Source organism: Hyperolius riggenbachi, chromosome 1 (assembly GCF_040937935.1).
Source record: "Hyperolius riggenbachi isolate aHypRig1 chromosome 1, aHypRig1.pri, whole genome shotgun sequence".
Lineage (NCBI taxonomy): Eukaryota > Metazoa > Chordata > Amphibia > Anura > Hyperoliidae > Hyperolius > Hyperolius riggenbachi.
Window position 1 is genome coordinate 68,428,653 of NC_090646.1, and position 23,545 is coordinate 68,452,197.

General features: G+C 44.8%; 1 protein-coding gene and 1 non-coding gene across 11 annotated transcripts in view; one reads left to right on the top strand and one right to left on the bottom strand.

The window, feature by feature from the left end:
* Positions 1-23,545, top strand: part of CTNNA2 (catenin alpha 2) — a 3,078,224-nt gene that overhangs the window by 920,961 nt on the left and 2,133,718 nt on the right. The window lies entirely within an intron of this gene.
* LOC137532805 (U6 spliceosomal RNA) lies at positions 18,258-18,360 on the bottom strand. Its single transcript, XR_011024006.1, has one exon. It is a non-coding gene; the product is annotated as a U6 spliceosomal RNA (small nuclear RNA).

Sequence of the window (23,545 nt, forward strand, 5' to 3'; positions counted from 1 at the left end):
AGCAAGAGTTTATATGGGCGTTGGGGATTAAGAAATGACCTGCGTCCTCGTTGAATCCCAACACCTGAAGATCCAAGACTTCTACCACAAGTTTGTTATTTCATTTCAAACTCCTGGTTTTTGTAGTTTTATTTTCAGGCCCTGCAAAGTTTCCAAAAACTTGTTGAAAGAGTGGGGAAAACAAACTTATATTGTTGCGCTAAGTCTCCTAACCTCCGTCAATAAGAGTTTAACCTTCACTTTGTGTGGTGTACACCTATATTTTACACTCCTAATAAATGTTTGTTGTTGATTTTAGTTTCTTTTCCCCGATTTAAATGTTCTCTGGAGTCCCGAAACTGCCTGCAGTAATCCGAGCACCAAATTCCGGATATAAATTTTCATTGGGTTTCAGAGTTATAGTATGGCGTCTAATTCCCAATCCTCTGCGCCATATAATCGCACTCAGCTCTGCGTTATATATGTCCCTCCTGGGCTTCAAGAAATTGTCAGTAAGAGGGCTGCTGTGCATATTTATGGCCAGGACATCTCCTTACCAGACTGCAAGGTGTTCTTTATGTTCTAGAGCCGGTCTTGCTTAGTCGATAACTACACAGATATTTAATCTCACACTTCCTTTTTAATGTGTGACTTCTCGGGTTGAATATTAAGGGAAGCGCTGAAAGGTGTTATATAAAGTGTCCTGTAAATAGAATACTTAAAGTGAAACGGCAAGCTTGTGAAGAAAAAAACTGCATTCATAGTGTTCTTTATCGCATGTTGTTATCGGGTCCTGTTCTTGAAATGGTGAAGTAAACCTAATAAGTGCCGTCCCTCAAATCTTTCAAAATGGCTGTTTAAGAGATCACCGCAGTAGACCCCGTCAAGCTTGAGAGCATCACAGCTTGCAACCAATTACTCAGTTTGTGCAGATGTGGAACAATTGTTGCTGCTCTTTGATGCTCCTTGCTAATGCAAGGAAGGGAAAGCAGCACCTTGGATCAGGTCAACTGGGCACCGCGAATGTCAGGCGTCTGATAGGCTTCTAATCTGTGTTAATTTTCAGTAATTAGGCACCCAGGTGGTCATTTTGGTGCCTGATGCAGCTAGTAGCCAATTGGCTACCACATACAATCTAATGGTTGTAGCTGACAGTAGACAATCAGCTACAACTATCAGTCATTTGGGAACCCACTTTAAGGTTAGTGGTAGGCACTTATGGTGGGGGAGGGATGTTAAGGTAAGAATTCTTCTTAGGCACCTATGGGGAAGCTAGTGTTAGGCATTAGGCAGTGCGTTAGGCTTAAGCACATACAGGGGGAAGTTAGCCTTTTGGTAGGGGGTTAGGCTTAGACACCTATGGGGAAGTTAGGGTTAGCCATTAGGCAGTGGGTTAGGCCTAAGCGTGTCCCGGGGGAGGTTAGGGTAAAGATTTAGGTAGGGGGTTAGGTTTAGACACCTATGGGGGGGTTGGGGTTAGGCATTAGGTGAGGGAGGATTGGGTTATGCACTTAAAGAGGAGAATTAAGGTTAGAATAGGTGCCAGGTAGTGCATATTAACTTGACGTTAATTTAAAGGGAACCTGAGACGAAAGAAGATGTCCTGATTGGGTGTGGCAAGGAGTTCCAATGTGTAGGGGCAGCATGACTGAAGGCTCTGTCTCCAAAGGTTTTGGGATAGATTCTAGGAGTGACCAAGTTATTAGATCCTTTTGATATAAGATTGTGGGAGGTGGGAGGCAGTTGCAACAAATCCTTCAGATATCCAGGGCCTAGATTGTGCAAGGATTTATGGGTAGCCAGTGGACATATGAACACCAGCTCTTATACTGTATAGAACAGAGACTCCATTATTATTGTTTTTTTCTTTTTTTATCACATTGAAAAATGTGTTATAATTAAAGTGAAATCATTCATCTTGTTCTTTTAACCTTGCGAGAGACAGAAGTAGAGGAGAAGGGGGTCTCGCAACCTTCTCAGGATGAGAAATGATCTGCTCTGTTTAACATAACCCTTCACTTTTTATCCGTCTTCAGTGAATTTGCACAGGTCACTGATTGACTTGACACAAATTTACGTGTAGTCTAAATAGCCCCCTGAGAGCTCTCGACGGTCTATTAGTGCATCCGGAGATGGAGATAAGAGCTGGGCTGACATCCCGGTTTATAGCGCTCCCAAAATGAACCACCTACCACGGGGACAATTAGATAATTTGTGTCATTTCTTTCCTCAGAGGGTCACCAGCGGCCTAATCCTTCCTGAGACATCAGTCTGCTATAAGTGAGCAGTAAAAATTAACGAGTTTAAGGCCCCGGTGACTACAGGATGGCTTCAAAAATGTGCCAGGGAGAGATTCACAGCTGCTGTCGGGGAAACTCAACTGCCAAAATGCTTTTAAACAAGGACTCCGGTCAAAGTAAGAATTCCCGGTAAACTTTGAAAATAGACGACGGTGAGCACTTAGTAATTCTTTCTCTCTTTTTATGGACCGCAGTGCGTAGGACTGAAAAGTATACTTGGAAATTGGTAATCAAATAAAACACAAATGAAAAAGTTGACTTTTTGGCATTGAGTAAAGTTTATCAAAATCTAAATATTAAATGGATACTCTAAAATACCTTATATAATCTTGGTGTGAGGACTAACTCAACATAAGAATTTATAAAGGCTTTTTTTTTTATTTTTTTTTACTAATAAAGCAAATTCTTAAAAAGCTTCTTTTTTTAGGGTTTTCTGGCTTTTATTGTATCAACTGGAATTTCTAAAAGTGAATTTTTATTATTATTATTATCTACTTATTTTTAATCTGAGACTGATTGTTTAACCCTTTAGCAGCCAAATAAAGTAAAACTTTTGTCTGCATGGCCATATTTTTCCTGCCGCTGGGGAAGTGTTCCTTTCCTTAGCCTGGCAGGCTCGGCAGGGTATGCAGAGTGGGCAGCAGGGAGCTTCTATAGTTACCTACAGTCCTTTTTGTGGTTGCCACGGATGCAGCTAGTTCAGGTGTACTCAACCTGACTATTTGCAGGTGCCAGGTCTCAAACCGGATTGCTCACACAGTTTAGGGTAATCTCCAAACAGAAAGAAAGAGACGGCACTCCACTGGCTGCAATTTCAAATTGCTGTATTCAGGAACAAGACATTACATGTTACGGATAAACTTCTTCATCAGATGTCAAACAGCGATGCAATTGCACAAATATATACTCTCATCCCAGGTGCTTCACCCCAGTAATTGCAAACCCCACCCCTACATCAATTAACCCTAAAAAGTCCACGTCCTCCACAGTGATTCAATTTACAGAGTCCATCATAATCTCACAGTCATATGGCACTCCTGATAGGCTACCAAGTAAAACAATATCCTATAACTGACCGTGATTCTGTCTGGCACTTCCTGCGCGGACTGCCACATAACCCCACCTGTAGAAAAACATGCAGTTAAAAACCAGTACAGATAAATTTCATCATAAAAAGCATTTGAGAGGTAACCTCTCGTTCATTCCTCTAGGAGATACAACATCTAACAAGTATATCCACTTTGCCTCTTTTTGCTTCAGCAATTTTTCAAAATCTCTACCACATTTAGGTAGGCTGACTGCTTCCAGTACACACCACTTCAATTGAGCCGAATTGTGACCTGCATCTTTAAAATGCCTCGCTACTGAAGTGTCATAATTATTTTCGCCCGCTGCATGTTTCGAAATCGCCCTCTTATGTTCCTGTATTCCTGTCCGGACCGTTCTCGTGGTCTCGCCCACGTACATTGAACCGCAAGGGCATTTAAGCCCATATACTACCCCTGCTGTGGAACAGTAATGCCTCCCCCTGATTCTGATCTTTTGACCTGTATGTGGGTGGCATAAAGTGTCACCTTTGATTATTCCACTACATACATTGCAATTGAGGCATAGCACAGTCCCTGCTTTTCCAGTGTTGATCTCCTTTGTTTTAGGGGATGTATCTACATGTCTCACCCTATCCTGGATTGTTCTGCTCGTTCTGATCGTTCAGCTTCTATAGTTACCTGTCTGGATAGCTGGATCGGCTTCTTCTTCCCCCACTGCAGTGGAGATGCAATCCCGACATGTCTTCTCGGTTCCAATCACATGATATGACATGTGACTGGCATCCAGAGGACCATGTCAGTGTTACAGCACCACCTGGTGGTTGAAGACGGGTGATTGAAAAGTCCCTTTCATCACCCCTTTTCCACCACCAGATGGCACTTACACTCTGACATGGTCTCCTAGATCCCTATCGTGACGTATCGTGATCGGATGTGATCAGATGTGACTGGGACTTAGAAGACCTGTCAGAAGTTCAGAGCCGTGGGTGGAGGAACAAGTAAATAGAACTGCTCCCTGCCACCCGCTCGTTTGGCTGCCTGTATGCAGCCAGAGGTTTAGAATGCACCAGCAGTTTTCAAACCAAAAATTTCATTTGAAGCTGCTAAATGAGTAAAATGGACCTGAATATTGCATAAATCGGTAAATCTGCCTATGGGGCACCTGATAAGTAATGTTTTTGGGTAATTATAAATTGTTTCCTTTAACAGGTCAATTAGATATGGTTGTTAAATCCAACATACCGTTCGACAAAATGTTGTATTTCAATCGATCATATAATCGTTTCACATACATTTTCTCCAAATACTGCTTGGTTTTCTATGCAATTTGATTGTAAAAATCTGATCCAATGATCACATCTGAGGAAAAAAAAAAACATTGTATCATTAATAGGAACCTTAAGGCCATTAAAATATTCTTAGCCAGGCAATTGGCATGTTTATAAATGAAGATTTTACAGGGAAAAATATTAAAACTGCAACTTTTCTATTAATATGTAGGTATAAAATAAAAAAAAAACACATATCTTGCATGGTTTTAGAGGTGAGCGTAATGACTTAATTACAATTTCGCGAAATATTGCGTTATTAGTGTAAGTACGATTATGGCCGTAAGTACATAATCGTAATGAAGAAGGATTTCGCGGAATTCCGCGTAAGCGTAATTTTCACGTAGCTTTCGCATTACAGTGGGTATCGCGAAATTACGTTTGCCTTGCATGCAAACGTTTGTAAGCGTAGTTACGTAACGTAATTTCGCGATAGTTCATATTACTCCCATTGATCACAGTGTAATTATTGCGAAAAAGCTTGCTCTATGCAGAAACATTCTTGTCAATACACCCTTGAACTGCGCATGCTTAGTTTTTACATTATTTAACGCGAAAAAGCGTTCATATGCGAAAATTTGTTAGTGTTCGTCTGACTACCGCTGATTCGCTTCTGATTGGCTAATGCGAACAGGAGGGGGAGTCAAACTACAATTGGTTGTTTAGGATGTATCTCAAAAGAAGCCTGTAATATGATTGGACAATCTCCAATACCCAGACACTTTCCTGTGTCGCGCCATAATAGCAAATTTCGCATGCGTAATTATAGTAACGCAAAATTTCAAAAATTTTGGCTCAACCCTACATGGTTTATAGGAAACCTGAGATGTTAGCTACTGCAGCATTTGTACTTACCTGGGGTTTCCTCCATCTGGGCTGTGCATGCACAGTGGAGCGCGACTGGCCATCTTACCGTAGCTGAGCATGGGAAAATAGAGCAGCCTGGGGAGGGCAGTGAGCAAGCCCATGCCCATATGGGGCTGGAAGAAGCCCCAGGTAAGTATAAATGCTGCAGTAGTTAAAGTGTACCAGAGATACCTTTAATCCATGCATTTATACTTACCTGGGGCTTTCTCCAGCCCCATGGGGTCACTCACCGCCCTCCTCGGCCGCTCTGTTCTCTTAGAATCCTTCCCGGAAGACTGGCCAGTTGCGTGTTCCTGCCCATGCATGGCCCGGCCCTGCGTTCACCCCGCCACGCCCCCATGCCCAGGAGAGTTCCACACCTGCGCAGTAGTACAGTAGTACAGTTGCAGAACACTTCTAGGCATGTGAGGGCAGCGGGGGAATGGGGGGGGGGGGGGACAAACTGGGCCACGCATGCGCAGAATAACGCAACCAGCCAGTGTTTTAAGAAACGGAGTGGCCGGGAGGATGGCCTGGTACCTTATGGGGCTGGAGGAAGTCCCAGGTAAGTATAAATGCCTTGATTAATGCCAGCTAAGGTTCCCTTTAATGTTTTAAGTATACTTTATACTTTAGGATATGTTATTTTGGTGCCTTATTTTTGGTAAACCTCTGAGATGTAGAGCAGATCAGTTGCAATATTCCCTGTGTTTGCATGATGTAATATCATTTCTACAAGTCCCAGAGGGGAAAGAAAAAAAATGGTTACAAGCTACTTAATCCAAACATTATTACTGAGAAAAGAGCAAGGAGAAAGTATGTAGAGTGATGGAATAAGGCCTGTCTGAAGAGGCCTAATTAATTTCACTAGTAAAGGAATCCCTCTTGATAGTTAAGGATAAGATTCGTAGATCAGCAAAAATCGATGTGTGTTCGCTGACTACACAAGCGCGGTTATCAAAAAAAGAAGAGAGAGAAATAGAATTTTTGCTGTAATTTCTCTGACAGTGCACCTGTTTCAGTCCATCACATTCAGCAAAATCTAATTAATTTAACTGGTTATCACGGAACATCCCACTTGGCAGAACAATGAAGGTGTTGCCCAAAGAAACCATTTGGAAACTCATTTTCATGTTCCCACTGATTGGTCTTGAACTTTATTTCATAATTGTTAGCAAAAAAAGTGTCACATGGAGATTAATAACCTGGCACATTTACCACCACAATCTCCAAACAGAGAATTCCGGCCAAAATCGATGATCTGTTAACTGCTGTCTGTCATGCCTTCAGAATATCTCAGTCTCGGAATGAAGCAGCCATAGGACTCTCAAGCCTTTCCAGGCGAGCACTGTAATTACAGAGCAGGAGATTTGAGTGCAGCCGGAGCCACCATAGGCCGTAATAGGGATTACGGCTATAGCAGCACACAGTGAGTAACATAGTTACATAGTAACATAGTTTATTTGGGTTTAAAAAGACATACGCCCATAGAGTTAAACCAGAGAACAAAGTATAACACCAGCCTGCTCCCTCACATATCCCTGTTGATCCAGAGGAAGGCGAAAAACCCTTACAAGGCATGGTCCAATTAGCCCCAAAAGAGAAAAATTCCTTCGGCGCTGTCCAGGGCCAGATTTACAACTTTGGAGCATGTAGGCACAGGCATTCTGGCGCCCTTAAGTCCACCCCTCAAAACAGGCCCCACCCCAAGTAAAAAATGTTCTGAATTCTAATTGCTTTATGTCACTAAGGACCCAGACATACCAAAACGTTTTGCAGGTCGTTTTTTAAAAAACTTCTCCACTGACTTACTTGGACCCTTACCCTACAGAAGTGCACTGTCGGTATTGTGCAGACCATAGCCGCCACCAGCCGGGCGGAAGCAAGTGCTGCTGCCTGTATACTTTATCGGAGGGAGGGAGAGGAGCGGACCGCAGCATGGCACAGCATGGGGACACCTTCTGCAGAAGGAACGGAGCGCAGCAGCCAGTAACTGGCGGGACATTAATGGAGGGGGCCGCACTGCCACGGAAGGAGCGGAGGACAGCAGTAACCAGGGGGACATTCATGAATGGGGGGGCTGCTTCTGTGACATACGGTGCCTGTAGGCATGTGCCTAGAGTGCCTTATGGGAAATAAGGCCCTGGCGCTGTCAGAAGACTGAGCTAAAGTTGCTTTTAAAACACTGTAATTCAGCCTCCAGAATAGCAGGGAGACGAATTACATAATTCCCCACCATCCACGTGGATCTGGAGTAATTAACGCTGCCGGGACTTGTGCAGCAGCAGGATAAGCCATATACTGGCTGTATCCTGCGCCCAAGTCTCCCGGCAGCGATTTCATATGTATGCTTTCCAGGTACTCTCTGTAGGCAGATGTGGTCTTTTGAAGATCGTTCAGGGAACAATCAGGGCAGTGGAAAATAGTAAGATAGGCTGTAATTGTGCATTACTGTGAGATAAAAGCAACACAGCAAGAAAATGCCACACAGTGGAAGAAACAAGCAAAAACTATTATAGAGTAGTGTGTCACAAACAATACATGACACTAAGCACAGTGCCATCATGTGGCCATTTAGCATAAAAGCTGTTGCATATTCTAAGCATTAAACCTGTTGCATATTCTAACATTATTAACATAAAAGCTGTTGCATATTCTAACATTATAAACATAAAAGCTGTTGCATATTCTAACATCAAACCATGCTGGCAATGTTTTTTTGATATTTTGCATATATTGCATATTCTAACATTCCTAACACGGGAAAAATAAGTGGAGAATTACTTTGTTATTTTAGCTATATGGAATTATAATTTCTTCCACGAACCGTTCAATTCATCGTCTGAACTGAAAAGTGGTTTTAGGGGACAAAGAGGCCATACACATGAACTGTAAATTCTAAAGGCTTTTCTATAGGTGTTATGGTGCTTCATGTCATACGGCTCCAGGAACTGCACCATTGCTGTTGAAAACCAAAGTGCTGTGTAGGTATAGCTTTGTATAGCTATACAGCTATAGCTAGTGTATGATGTTATAGGGTTTGGGTATAGTTGTGGCCTCGTTTGTCAATATCCTGCCTACATTTGTGTCCTTGTTAACCTGTGACCATCAGGTATTTGTTTCTAAATTAAGTTGTGGAGATCAAGGAGGTGTGTTTTGGCCATGTGCAGTGGAAGGAAAGTGCCAGGGCCAGTTCTAGACTGATTGCCACCTGAACCAATACATCCAAAGAGGTGATAACATTATCTTCTGTTTGCATTCCTTTGTCAGATACATTTATTCAACATTAGCAAACTGCCGAAACTGAGCTGTACTGAGCTGAAGGCAGAAAGAGCTGATAAATGATTACTGGATAGATTTTAATATGTAAATACAGCAGCTATACAATAAAATGCAATGGCAGCTTTCAGAGCATATCAACTGTACTCTGGGAATTTGTAAACATACAATAGTATGTTTACAAATTCCCAGAGTACAGTTGATATGCTCTTTAAGCTGCCATTACATTTTATTGTATAGCTGCTGTATTTACATATTAAAATCTATCCAGTAATCACTTATCAGCTCTTTCTGCCTTCAGCTCAGTACAGCTACTTGTGCACAAAAGAAAATATAACTGCATGGGTAATAACATTCAATAAAAGTGTGTTTTCCTACTTTGTATGCCAGTTTTATCCCACTTAAAATTACAAATTGGCTTGTGTAACATTTAATGTATATTTTATCATTTTTTTATGTACTGTTTTTCCTAATGAAGACTCATTTGCATTTTCAAATCCAGAACCCTCTTTACCCCTCGTGGGTCGACCTTCAAATATCCCCTCTGTGGTTTCTTCTCGGTTCTAGAAGAGCATGATTCCTGAATATCTGACCCAATGGATTGGATTGATTGGATAGATCTCAAGCAGAGGGAAGATATTTCATGTCCCCTTCATCTTCGACGTGTATTTTTCTTCCCTTTGCCTGTGAAAACGTCTTACTTCCATTTAATTAAAACAGGTGGCGCTGAACTGTAGCGTCAATCCTCTGCTGGCTGGTCACCCCGCATTTGTCTGCCTGCTTCCCTAAGTGATAACTCTGATTAAATCTTCCTCGTTTCCTTTTGTTTTGTTAAAGCTTTAAACTCCATTCCCGGGAGAGTGACAAGTATTGATGTTCCCGGCCATTGAAAAACATATTTTCTGCTACTGGCCCTACAAATTCAATGATTTCCTAAAGACAGGACACAGATAATAACATAATCTGCCGGCGCCAGAGAATAGCAGTCACTCTCGGTAATAGAGAAAAGATAAACATATGTATTTGGGCTTCAAATTAAAAACAGGTAATTTAGGCAGAGACGAATGTGCCTCTGTAGACAGCGTGTAATGCTGCCTCTCTCGTAATGCTGTTATTTCCAGGCAGAAGGCAGAGGGGAGGAATTTAATGAAGACAGTTTTGATGGTATAGAATGGACCTCTGTAGGCTTTTGGTTGATTGCCGCAGTTAAAAGTTTCAGCTTTTTGTAAAAATGTCAGCTATTAGCTTTCCATTAGCGACAACTGTCTGCTTGCTGAAATCATTATCCTTGCCGTGATATCACCGAATTATAAAGGTTTACTGCGCAATTTAAAGGGGAGGCATAGTGCAAAACAGACTAAATGGGTATGCGGTATATGTGCTCTTTGAACAGAAAATGACTGGAGTGTCAACCTCTTAAGCTAAGCAGGGTGTGTGTGTGTGTGTGTGTGTGTGTGTGTGTGTGTGTGTGTGTGTGTGTGCGTGCGTGCGTGCGTGCGTGCGTGCGTGCGTGCGTACACAATTTCATCCCCTATAGTTTTAGGCTTCTTGCACACAGGGACGTTACAGGCGCACGTTAGTACAGCCTGTAACACTCCCCCAACGCACAGCAATGTAACACAAGTGGGCTGTTCACACTGCCCACGTTGCGTTACATTGTAACACAGCAAAGTGCTGCATGCTGTGCGTTCTCCTAGACTGTTTGCAGATGCTCAGTCACGTTGGGGAGGAGGCGAGAGCGGCCGGGCACATGGCTAATTAATATTCACTGCACTCAGTGACGTGCAGTGTTTACTTCCTGGAGCGGCCGCTCTGTGCGGCGATTGGCCGGGCAGGACCACGTGATGCCGCATGCGTCCAAGAGTACGCATCACGGCATCACGGACGCCAGAGTGAGCTGCACAACGCGGCTCACTCTGACGTCCACATCAGAGAGCACCAGGCGTTGCGCTAGGGGCACGTTATGTGTCCTATAACGTCCCCTAAACGCAACGTCCTGGTGTATAACTAGCCTTAATATAAACACTGCTACTGTGCATAAAACACACACATTTTATCTGCCTATGTGTTCTGGTTATCACAAGATTTTTAATTATGTCTCTAGTACAAAGTATGGTGACTACCATATGTAGTATTTGGAAATAAAGTTATATTTTTTTCTTTGTTTTTTTTTTTTTCTCACTATTTTCACGTGCACGCGTGCGGGAATGCACCCGCGGGAGCGCGCACAGCGGCAGCAGCACTGTCTGACTTATAAAAATATCCTGGAGCCATTAAGAGGCTCTAGCAGGATGTTTTTATAAGTCAGCTTGTCATTAAGTGGTTAAAAAAAATATTTGTAACTTTAATTCAATTATTTTGGTTGAATAAACGGGAAAATTGAACATTTTTTATGTACCATGTATGGGAACCATGAAATTTATCACCGGTGGTGACCTCTTTAGTTCTGCCAGGTGATCTGTATGGAATGTTCGTTTACTGAGAGTTCTATGCACAGAGGGAGATATTGCTTGCTTGGCAGTTGGAAAAAGCTGTTATTTCCCACAATGCAATGAGGCTCGAATTGTCAGGAACGGACCCAAGAGGACGCAGGGACAGGGCTTTTATTCTATAGGATTACTGCATCCATAGCAGGTGTGAGCAGAATATACCTTGCGCAGCAGCAGATGTGCGTATTAACCTCTGCAGAGGAGATCTTTGTTGCTAGGGGATCCTCTTGCATGCGTAGAAGAAAAATGACTGACTTCAGCTGTTTCCTTTCTATTTGTTTTGTGTGTTTCTTTCTTAAGGTCCTTGCCACACTAAGTCCTGACAGCAGTAATCCATCACAGCCTTTGTAGGCGTCCACCACCAGCCCAGCTAAGCTACAATGGCTGAACGTTGTTGGTATGCTGCTAATACACCCCCCCCCCCATCCCCCAATCCATCAAATAAATGTAATTAATTGCTTGTTCAGCGCTTCTACCCTAATCACATTCACAGGCTCATTAGGGTCGTGTTTCATCCTAGGTTGAAGGGTGGAATGATATACTTATTTAGCAAAATAACACTCAGCAGCAATAATAGCAACAGTGTGCGTCTGTGCAGTTCCCGACACCGGTGCGGAATATTGAAAGCAGACCTGGGAGCAATTTGTCGGGATGGAATGGATCATTGGAGCAGCCATGTTTTTAGTGAATAATTATGTGACTGATCTTATAGAGGTGGAAGTACACAGACCCTGACACAGCGCCTGCGAACCTACAACTTTGTGCAGTGCTCCCGATAAAATGGTGGCCTCCAGAGACACCCGCTATACAACCCGCGGCTTCAAATCTTATTTATATACATAGTTTTTACCACTATTTTATCAAACCCCTCTGTCGTCTACATTTCAGTTTGTAATCGATATTAACATTGGGGCCTATGGTGTGCCCAAATTTCCACAGTGCCTGATATACGTAGACTACGTAGGTGCTCAGGGAAGCACCTACGTAGTCTGACACGCATAATGTAAATATTAGTGTTCTACTTCTCTGTGCTGCTCCCGCTGCAATGCCTCTGTACCTGCTGATGAGTTGCTTTTACTGTCATGATTTTTTTTTTTTTTATGATTACTGTTGATTACTCTATTGCTGTTTTTTCATGGCTCTCTTCTACTGTCAGTGTGTCTGTGTAAACAAAGTCTAAGGTGTTCTGTGCTGCTAAAACCAATTCCGGGCATGACCCAAATCATGCTTGGCGAAATAAAGAGGATTCTGATTCTGATATTGGTGTATTGCCGCAAAGACAGTGTGGATAGCAGTTGGTTTGCTGTGAGGAGAAGGGGGGTGGTTAGGGTTAAGCATGGCTGGGGAAAGTGGAAAAGGGTGCTGTCACCTGGGAGAAGGCTTTTGCCAGTCTTTTCCTGTGAACATAGAGCTGTCCCCACCTATCGGTTTCCTGTGTCCTAGTGGAGAGAGCAAAAGGAGGAGGCAGGAATGGTCAGGTGGTGGTTCTTTGCTGAGGAAGACACTCCCACTCTGCTGGTTCTCTGGATCATGTGACTCGCTTTTTCAAGGGGATGTTCCCTGGAACAACCGCATCAAATATGAACACTGTGTGAGTAATGACGCAAACCACTATTCAGCTTTTTTTTAACAATAAAACATCTGGAACAGGTAATTAGTGCTTCAAATCACTTGGTCCACAAATACTTAACAAAGAATGACACCAATGGGTAGCCTTATGCCCCCTTTAGTATAGGTAACGTACCCCCCTGAGTATAAGAATCCAGATTCCCCCAGTATAGGTAGCCAAACTATAGGTATCAAAAATCCCCCCTTAGTATAAGTAGAAAGAGTACCACCCCCCCCCCCCCCCCCCCAAGTGTAAGTCACCAGAATCTCCCCTAAGCATAGATAGCCAGAGTGTTCCCCGATGCACAATTCTGTAATTGCTACAGCCGTGGGAGGGGTGGCATTTCGGGGCCACCCCTCTCCCTTGGCAAAGCCTCCCCCTCGGCCTGGCCCTGCCTGCTGTACTGTTGCTACTAGCATGATATATGACATCTACACTCACTCGGTTTCTCTCCTTACTTTAATAAACCTACATACGGTAAATAACTGTACAACCATCTACATTTACACGAGTGGGCGACTTTACCATGGAGGCTGACAGGGAGCAGCATTCTGTAACATCATAATACCCCTGACTGTCTGCATTCAGGATTTCCTGTCAGGAAATGCTAAATTCAGCTGGTGCTGGAAATCTATACCTGAACCTCATAAGGAGGCTGCGGCTCCTGTAGGGGTCAGCACATAATTAACATGTCATGAATCAATTATTGCTGTTTAGTATGCATAGCAATCTAGTTAATTACATTCCAGTTATTGAAAAAAATCTTGAAATTATTAGCTTGTATCACCCCGGGGATTGGGCTGTGAATGTTTATGCAGAGGGGGGAAAAAGTGCCATTGCTTATTCTGCATTGCATATTCTGTGCTGATATTCAGGGTAACAGACAGGAGTGACCCAGACTTCCCTGGTGTACACCGTATTTGTGTACCAGATACTAAGGGCTATCTGTATGTAAATAAACCCCCCTGAACAATTACTTCCATTCTAACAAAGGCACTTCTTTCTAATTATTATGCCATACCTTTAGACTGACGCGCATAGAGACATTTCTTTTTTGTCCTTGTTTATAGGGCAGCCCCGGATTTACATTACAGGAGCCTATAGGCTCTGATGCCCTGGCACCCTAGACTTCACCCTCCATGAAACTACAAACCCTCACCTAACTGCACCAAAAGTATGCTGGCTGTCAATTCTCCCTTACTTCCCTTGCCCGTTATAGGTAGCTACAGGTGTCCCTTAGTATTAAGTTGCCCCCGACCGCCGAGGGAGAACTTTTCAGTGGAATGCCAAGAGCTGGCTTAGTAACCTCATGTATGCTCTGCTTGGGACACTGCATAGGGAAGGAGGGAGGAGAGGGACTAGGGGAGGGGAGTGAGACGCCTTTCCATCATCAGGCGCCTGTAGGCAGGTGCCTACCATGCCTTATTGTAAATCCGGCCCTGTTATAGGATGTAACTAGAGGGGAGCAGGGGGCCTAGAGCTGGGGGGGGGGGGGGGGGTCAACACCTCGTGAGGTGGGCCCCCAGGCTGTGAGGGTCACCAATGGGGAGGCAAGCAAAGCGGTGTGAACATTGTGCGGCCCAATCAATCCGTTTCACTGGGGGGAGGGGGGGGCAATGAATTGTAGTTATGCCACTGGTTTTATCTAATGCACTTCTAGGTTGAAGAGTTTACCACAATATCCCAAACTTTTCTGCAAAGCCTGACTTAAAGGACACCCGAGGCGAAGATACACGAATAAAATAAACGATTGCATCTATCTTCCTTCTCCTAAAAATGACTTTTTAAGATATTCCACATTTATTTTATGTTTAAATCTACTTTTTAAGTTGTAACTGTTTTATTGTTTTTGCTCAATGACACATTCATTGAAGTATGCCAGAGCTAAAATTTATGAACTACTTGACCCTTTTTATCTCTTTCCTGCTCTCAGAAGCCATTTTCTGCTAGGGAAGTGTTTTATAGTTGTAATTTCTTATCAGTGAGGGTCACACTGTAGTCGCTTCCTGTCTGAATCAGGACTGAGTGAGCCACTTACATACCTGATATTTAACTCTTTCAGGCAGAGAAAGTAAAAAAGGAACACAGCATAGTTATTTGTGCTTGGCACTGTACATACCAGTGGCGTACCTAGGGCATTTGACACCCGGTGCTGGGTATTATAAGACACACCCCCCCCCCCCCAAAAAAAAAAGTAAAGGGGCAAAAAATGGGCGTGGCCATGACCGGATGAGGGCGGAGCTAACTGTAATTTGCCGTGAACCCGGGTGAGAGTGATATGGAGGCTGCCATATTTATTTCCTTTTAAACAATACTAGTTGCCCTGCTGATCTATTTGGCTGCAGTAGTGAACTGAATCACACCAGAAACAAGCATGCTTGTTCAGGGTCTGTGGTTGAAAGAATTAGAGGCATAGGACCAGCACGGCAGCCAGGCAACTGGTATTGCTTAAAAGGAGATAAATATGGCAGCCTCAATATTATTCTCACCTCGGGTTCCCTTTAAAAGTGCAATGCAAAGACAGTGGACCCAAGTTTTGGTGACCCTTTCCCCAGAAAATTCACATAATTGTGCAGGTTTTCTGAAGAAAATACAGGTAATGTGTGCAGATTTGCCCAGAGAATACGTTCAATCATGTCGGCAGATTTGCCCAGAAAATACATGCAATCATGTCTGCAGATTAGCCCAGAGAATACGTTCAATCATGTCGGCAGATTTGCCCAGAAAATACATGCAATCATGTCGGCAGATTTGCCCAGAAAATACATGCAATCATGTCGGCAGATTTGCCCAGAAAATACATGCAATCATGTCGGCAGATTTGCCCAGAAAATACATGCAATCATGTCGGCAGATTTGCCCAGAAAATACATGCAATCATGTCTGCAGATTTGCCCAGAAAAAACATGCAATCATGTCGGCAGATTTGCCCAGAAAATACATGCAATCATGTCGGCAGATTTGCCCAGAAAATACATGCAATCATGTCGGCAGATTTGCCCAGAAAATACATGCAATCATGTCGGCAGATTTGCCCAGAAAATACATGCAATCATGTCGGCAGATTTGCCCAGAAAATACATGCAATCATGTAGCAGATTTGACCAGAAAATACATGCAATCGTGTGGCAGACCTGTCCACAAAACACTTCAATCGTCAATAGTTGCCCCCAGTATAGCTAGTATAGTTGCCCCCTGTATAGCTAGTATATTTGCCCCCTGTATAGCTAGTATATTTGCCCCCTGTATAGCTGCCCCCAGTATAGCTAGTATAGCTGCCCCCAGTATAGCTAGTATATCTGCCCCCAGTATAGCTGCCCCCAGTATAGCTAGTATAGCTGCCCCCAGTATAGCTAGTATAGTTGCCCCCAGTATAGCTCCCCCCAGTATAGCTAGTATAGCTGCCCCCAGTATAGCTGCCCCCAGTATAGCTAGTATAGCTGCCCCCCAGTATAGCTGCCCCCAGTATAGCTAGTATAGCTGCCCCCAGTATAGCTGCCCCCAGTATAGCTAGTATAGCTGCCCCCAGTATAGCTGCCCCCAGTATAGCTAGTTTAGTTGCCCCCAGTATAGCTAGTATAGCTGCCCCCAGTATAGCTGCCCCCAGTATAGCTAGTTTAGCTGCCCCCAGTATAGCTAGTTTAGTTGCCCCCAGTATAGCTGCCCCCAGTATAGCTGCCCCCCAGTATAGCTGCCCCCAGTATAGCTAGTTTAGTTGCCCCCAGTATAGCTAGTTTAGTTGCCCCCAGTATAGCCAGTACAGTTGCCCCCAGAATAGCTAGTATAGCTGCCCCCAGAATAGCTAGTATAATTGCCCCCAGAATAGCTAGTATAATTGCCCCCAGTATAGCTAGTTTAGTTGCCCCCAGTGTGAGGAAAGCCTGGAAGGAGGGGTGGCGGGGAGGGGGGCCGGACCCCCCACCTCCCTCACCTGGGTCCCCTCTTTCTGGCGCTTCCCCCTCCTAATTAGCAGCAGCGGGCAGGAGTGGCGAAGAAGACTCACTCACCTGCTCCTGGCGATAGCGGCGGCGCATAGCGTCATCCTCACGCGACGCTGGTCTCCGACTTCTCTGTTGCTCACTGTGCTTCCGCCAATCAGGAAGCACAGTGAGTGGTGGAGAAGGCGGAGACCAGCGTCACGTGACGATGACGCTATTTGCCATCGCCTGGAACGCAGGAAGGAGGTGAGTAAGTCCTCTTGCCCGCTGCTGCCCGCTGCTGCCAATTAGGAGGGGGAAGCGCCAGAAGGAGGGGACCCAGGTGAGGGAGGTGGGGGGTCCGGCCCCCCTCCCCGCCGCTTTCCCCGCCACCCCTCCTTTCCGTGCTGCTTCCCCCTCCTGTCCTGCACATTACACAGGCCTCTGTGGGAGGCCTGATGACACCCCCTGGGGCGCCCGACACCCGGTGCGGGGCGCCCCCTGCCGCCCTATGGTAGGGACGCTACTGGTACATACCCATGTCTATCTCATCATGTCACCTCGGGTATCCTTTAACCTAACCTATCAAATTATGAATCGCTTACACAAAATCAACTGAATGTCCAAATCGTAATTGTAATTATGACTAATTGCGAATATTTACACAAAATGCTTAAAAACAAGGAGAATCGAGAGCCCAATATGGTGCAGTATTGTCAGGTAAAATGAAGAGTTTAATACAATTTTATGTATATATATACTCACAAACACGGGTTACCAATAGGCAACCACTTTAAATGCAGGTGGGGAGCATTAGGACCTGACCCCACTCAGGTTAAGAAGTCGCTCTCTGTAGATAGTAGATGGGGATGCACCCCTCCACCCAGGGTGGACTAGAAGATCAGCAAAAACTCGGTATACAGAAGCGCCAGAGTAGAGTAAAACGTTTTAAAAACCGCTTAAAAGGAGAGGGGGATGTTAAGGTGGACTCACCTCCCTCTTACAAAAAAAGAAAACTCACTTGAGTCTCAATAAAATAGAATTATCAAGTAATTTATTCAACTCCACAAATGCAACGCGTTTTGCGGGCGTGACCCCGCTTCCTCAGGCAAAAATGGGAGCACAACTCAGTGGGTCAAGCACAGAGGCGCTCAAACTTATTGCTTGACCCACTGAGTTGTGCTCCCATTTTTGCCTGAGGAAGCGGGGTCACGCCCGCGAAACGCGTTGCATTTGTGGAGTTGAATAAATTACTTGACAATTCTATTTTATTGAGACTCAAGTGAGTTGTTTTTTTTTTGTAAGAGGGAGGCGAGTCCACCTTAACATCCCCCTCTCCTTTTAAGCGGTTTTTAAAACGTTTTACTCTACTCTGGCGCCTCTGTATACCGAGTTTTTGCTGATTTACACAAAATGTACGTAATCATAATTAGCAGATTACGATCATCTCTAAGGCCCATCAGTCAACTAGAACACTTTACAAATTTGCATGTCATCCTTGTGCAGGGGACATGTTCATTTTCTCGGTATTGTTACAATTTTCATTTCGGTGCTGGTTAGGCAAACTTAAATTTGGGAAGCATTTTATCAGTCAGTTGGAAACATTAAATGTATATATTTCTCCATCAACCTGAGAGCAAAGCTTTTTGGTTCCTTCAGTTCATCCATATTTGGAGGCCAGCCATTAAAGTAAATATCCAAGTTGCCCCAAAAAATGACACCTACTTACCCGGGGCTTCCTCCAGCCCCTGGCAACCGCTATGTCCCTCGCCACAGCTCCGCTCCCAGTCCCCGACAGTGCAGAGGCCGACTTCGAGGTCGTCCTCTACTGCGCCTGCGCGAGCACCACTGTCAATCACTGGCACGTGGTGTTGAGTGTACTGCGCAGGCGCAGAACTACTGCACCTGCACAGCACACTCCACACCACGTGCGAGTGATTGACAGCGGCGCTCGCGCAGGTGCAGTAGCGGTCGGATGAGCAAGGTCGGCCTCTGCACTGTCGGGGACTGGGAGCCAGCAGCTGAGAGTGAAGCTGTGGCGAGGAACATAGCGGTTGCTAGGGGCTGAAGGAAGCCCCGGGTAAGTAGGTGTCATTTTTTGGCAGCTCTGACAGGCCCTTTAACTTGGTTACGACCTCTCCAATCGCTAAGCGATTGTGTAGCTGATGCGTATGACAACCGATCGCTGTGATTGGCTGGCGGGGGGAGGGAGGGACGTGTATGAAAAAAAAGATAGTAATATTTATTAGAAAAAGAAAAAAGAAAAAAAAAAAACACAAACATGCCAGCAGGGATCAGAGCCCACCAACAAAAAGCTCTGTTGGTGGGCAGAAAAGGAGGGGGGGCTTGAGGGGGGAATCACTTGTGTGCTGAGTTGTATGGCCCTGCAGCTTGGCCTTAAAGCTGCAGTGGCCTAAATTGTAAAACATAGCCTGGGAACTAGGGGGGTGTAAGCTTACGGTCCTGAAGTGGTTAAAGCACACTTGAAGTGAGAGGAATATGGACGCTGAGTTATGTATTTCCTTTTAAACAATGCAGATTGCCTGGCTGCCCCTCTGATCCACTGTCTCTTAATACTTTTAGCCATAGACCCTGAACAAGCATGCAGCAGATCAGAGAGTTCTGAGTAGATTAGCTGCACGCTTGTTTCAGGTGTGTGATTCAGACACTACTGATGTCACTGGCATCTGTCCGAATCAGAAATCTCAATAATGAGGTCACTCCGGTACAGGGAACTACTGTATTATGGATTGTTGCCCTTCTCAACATGCCATGGTTGGACAGGTCTAAAAATATCTATTATGCAGTGTGAGCTGAGCTGCCAGTCAGTAGAAGCGCTCATACTAATCATGATGTTAAGGAATGAGTTTAGCATTAATACATTGAGTTGACACTAATTATATGAATGTCAGAAGTCCACTTCATCAATTGCCAAATATTCCAAATCCTCCTGCTGTCATCGCCGCCCAGTGAGAACATCATCCAGATGCTTTGAATAACTCTTCATCATTAAGCTTGATTTGATTCATGCCAATCAGATTAATAAATAGATTGTTTAGATCCATCGTTCTATGTAACTCGTATTGGAAAGAGCAGTCATACACACATGCATAGCTTCCAGCTGCACCTTTTCAGAGGGACAGTCCCTCTTTGGGAACCAAGTCCCTCTTTCTTCCTCATTTGTCCCTCTTTCTTCCTCATTTGTCCCTCTTTCTTCCTCATTTGTCCCTCTTTCAGGACTAACGTATACATCTGTGTAAATACCGGCGTATAAGACGACCCCCCAACTTTTCCAGTTAAAATATAGAGTTTGGGATATACTCGCCGTATAAGACTACCCCTCTTTCAATGTACACTAAATTAAAATAAAAATAAAAAAAATCATGTACTGGTGCTGTGTATGAACAGATACTGGTGCTGTACTGTATGTGTTACCCAGTATATAACAGTATATAGTCATTTGACTTGTTGCATTGGTCAACTCTCCTTCAGTAGACTGGTCAGCTCTCCTTGTCTACCTGTTTATCAGAGCGGTATGGAAGAATAGATTGCACTCCCTCAGCAGGGAGATCTGAGAGGCGGTAACAGGATAGGGCGTATCACCCCGCATCAATGACACCTGGCGTATAAGACGACCCCTGACTTTTCAGAAGATTTTCAAGGGCTAAAAAGTAGTCTTATACGCAGGAATATACAGTATATGTATTTTTCTTCTGAAAAATGTGTTATAGGCCTGGAACCCACTACAAAGCTTCTTGAGAAGCTACATACCAATATACAATATACTTATTTCCTTTAAACAAACAAAACATGACAAAGTAGTAGTAAAAAAAACTATATACTGTATAATCTTGAGTAAAGTGGCCCAAAAGTGGGGTTCTCGGCTTATACTTGAGTCACTACTATTTGCGTAACCCCCCACATTTCTATCCCCCACTATATGCACAGTGATGCATCATCTGAGGGTGACCACATACTTGACATTTCCATGGGAGGTCCCAGCTAACCTCATCTCAAGTTGTAGCCTTGAAAGACATACAGGGACAGTGTCTACTAAGCGGTGAGAATCCTTGCATTCCTATTAGAGATGGCCCGAACGGTTCGCCGGCGAACGGTTCCCGGTGAACTTCCGGGGGTTCGCGATTGTGGAGAACCGCAAACTTTACCGGACGTTCGGTTCGCCCCCATAGTGCACCATTACTTTGACCCTCTACATCACAGTCAGCAGGCACATTGTAGCCAATCAGGTTACACTCCCTCCTGGAGCCACCCCCCCCCCCCTTATAAAAGGCAAGCAGCGCCGGCCATTTTACTCACTCGTGTGCCTGCAGTAAATAGAGAAGGGACAGCTGCTGTAGACTCTCATAGGGAAAGATTAGTTAGGCTCTTGTAGGCTTCTTAGCTTGCTCCTTACTGATTCTTATTTCTAAAATAGCACTCCACAACAGCTCTTTTGAGAGCTAATCTTGTTCTTGTGATCTATTTTTTTTCGGTGTGTCCCACTGACACTTGTGTTGCACAGACAGCCTTGATAATTCATACTGTGTGTGTGCCACTGCCAGGCCCAGCACATTCAGTGACTACCTGTGTGTGTGACAGGTGCACATTGTAATATCCATTACTGCATATACCTACCTACCTGTTAATCACCGTGCACCCACCTACCTATGTGAGTTGAGTGCACGCAGTGTCACTGTGCCTGTCCGCTACCTGTCTCCGTGTGACAGGTGCACATTGTAATACCCATTACTGCATATACCTACCTACCTGTTGTTCACAGTGCACCCACCTACCTACGTGAGTTGAGCGCACGCAGTGTCACTGTGCCTGTCCTCTACCTGTCTGTGTGTAACAGGTGCACATTGTAATACCCATTACTGCAAAAACCTACCCACCTGTTGTTCATAGTGCACCCACCTACCTACGTGAGTTGAGCGCATGCAGTGTCACTGTGCCTGTCCGGTACCTGTCTGTGTGTGACAGGTGCACATTGTAATACCCATCACTGCATATACCTATCTGTTGTGTTCAGTGCACCCACCTCATCACTGCATATACCTATCTGTTGTGTTCAGTGCACCCACCTACCTACGTGAGTGCACGCAGTGTGATATACCACTCCATGCATACCTGTTAACTGCACCTGTGCGACTGCACATTGTATCAGTCAAGTCAGTGCATACGTTTCACTTCATCCCCCCAAATATGGACAAAACAAAAGGCAGAGGCAGGCCACCTGGCAGGTCTGGTCAAGGTCGCAATGTTGTGATTTTGTGCGGCCCTCGACCAAAGTAAAGTGTTCAGAAGAAGGCACGTGCCATCAACCCCCAATTTGTCAGAACGTAGTTGACTATTTAACACAGAACAACTCATCTTTCTCAGCTTCCGCACGGAAGCGTGGCATATCTTCCTCCTCCTGCTCTGATTTTGGCACCCCACTTAACACTCAGTCGGCCGCTACCACCAAAGTGCCATCACCCCAGGGCTCAGCGGTGTGGACATTTTTTTTGTGTGTCTGCCTCAGATGAGAGCAATGCCATCTGTACTCTCTGCCACCGAAGATTGAGCCGTGGAAAGACCAAGATCCGCGTAGGGACAATTTCCTTACGAAGGCACATGATTACAAAGCACAAACTGCAATGAGATGACTACCTGAGGAAAAGCAGCACACAAAAGCAAAGCCACACACCGCAGTGGAAGATACCAGGCCGCAATTTTTTCTCAAAAAAGGTGATACCTAAACTGTACCGTGATGTTGAAAGGCAAGTGGTGACATCTCTGGCATACAGCGTTGGGTCAAGGGTCCATCTGACCACAGTTGCCTGGTCTGCAAAGCACACTCAGGCCTGCCCAAAGACTAAGTCAGTCCCCACACTCAGCGTCTCTGCCTGCACGCCGTGTGACTGCATGCCCCAAGACTAAGTCAGTCCCCACACAGCATCTCTGCCCGCAGGCCGCTTGACTGTCTTCTCCGCCACCACCAACAGGGTCCAGGACTCCAGGCGGAATCCTGAATTTTTAAGGCCGCTGCTAGCAGCGGCCGCTATAAGAATCTTTCTGGTGCGTGTACATGCCTGCCTAATTTTTCTGGCTGCACTGCAGCTGCAACAACAAAACAAAAGGCATGTACATGTGCCAATTCCCCTTCATGCTCATTACCTAGCCGCGGTGAAGGGGCTTGCGTATCACAATGAAGCAATGACCGCCACTATATGAGTATCTTGGGGGGGGGCACACCCGAGATAATAAGGTCATTGCTTCATTGTGTACAGACCAAATTTGATCAGCTGGACAGTCACTGTTGTTCTAACATTGAGCTACCACTTTTCGGCAACCATATGGGCTTGAACACCGCCACGGCCTGCACTCTCGCCATGGTGCGCACCAGTCCAGCACGGCTGTCACTACACAAACAGCTGTTTGCGGTGCGTTACACAGTGAGTTTGGTGTGTCAGTGTGAAGCAGAACTCTAATTACACTCCCTGATTGATGCATACACATGGAAGATGTTTTAAATCACTTTAGGCCTGCAATTTAGCATGCAATGTGATTTCTGCCCTTAAAACGCTGCTTTGCGTCAAATCCAGATTTTTCCCCGAGACTTTTGGCATCTATCCCACTCCGCCATGCCCCCCTCCAAGTGGTACACCCCTTGAAACCTCTTTTCCATCACTTCTGGCCAGCATAAGTGTTTCTAGTTTTCAAAGTTCGACTCCCTATTGAAGTCTATAGCGGTTCGCAAAAGTTTG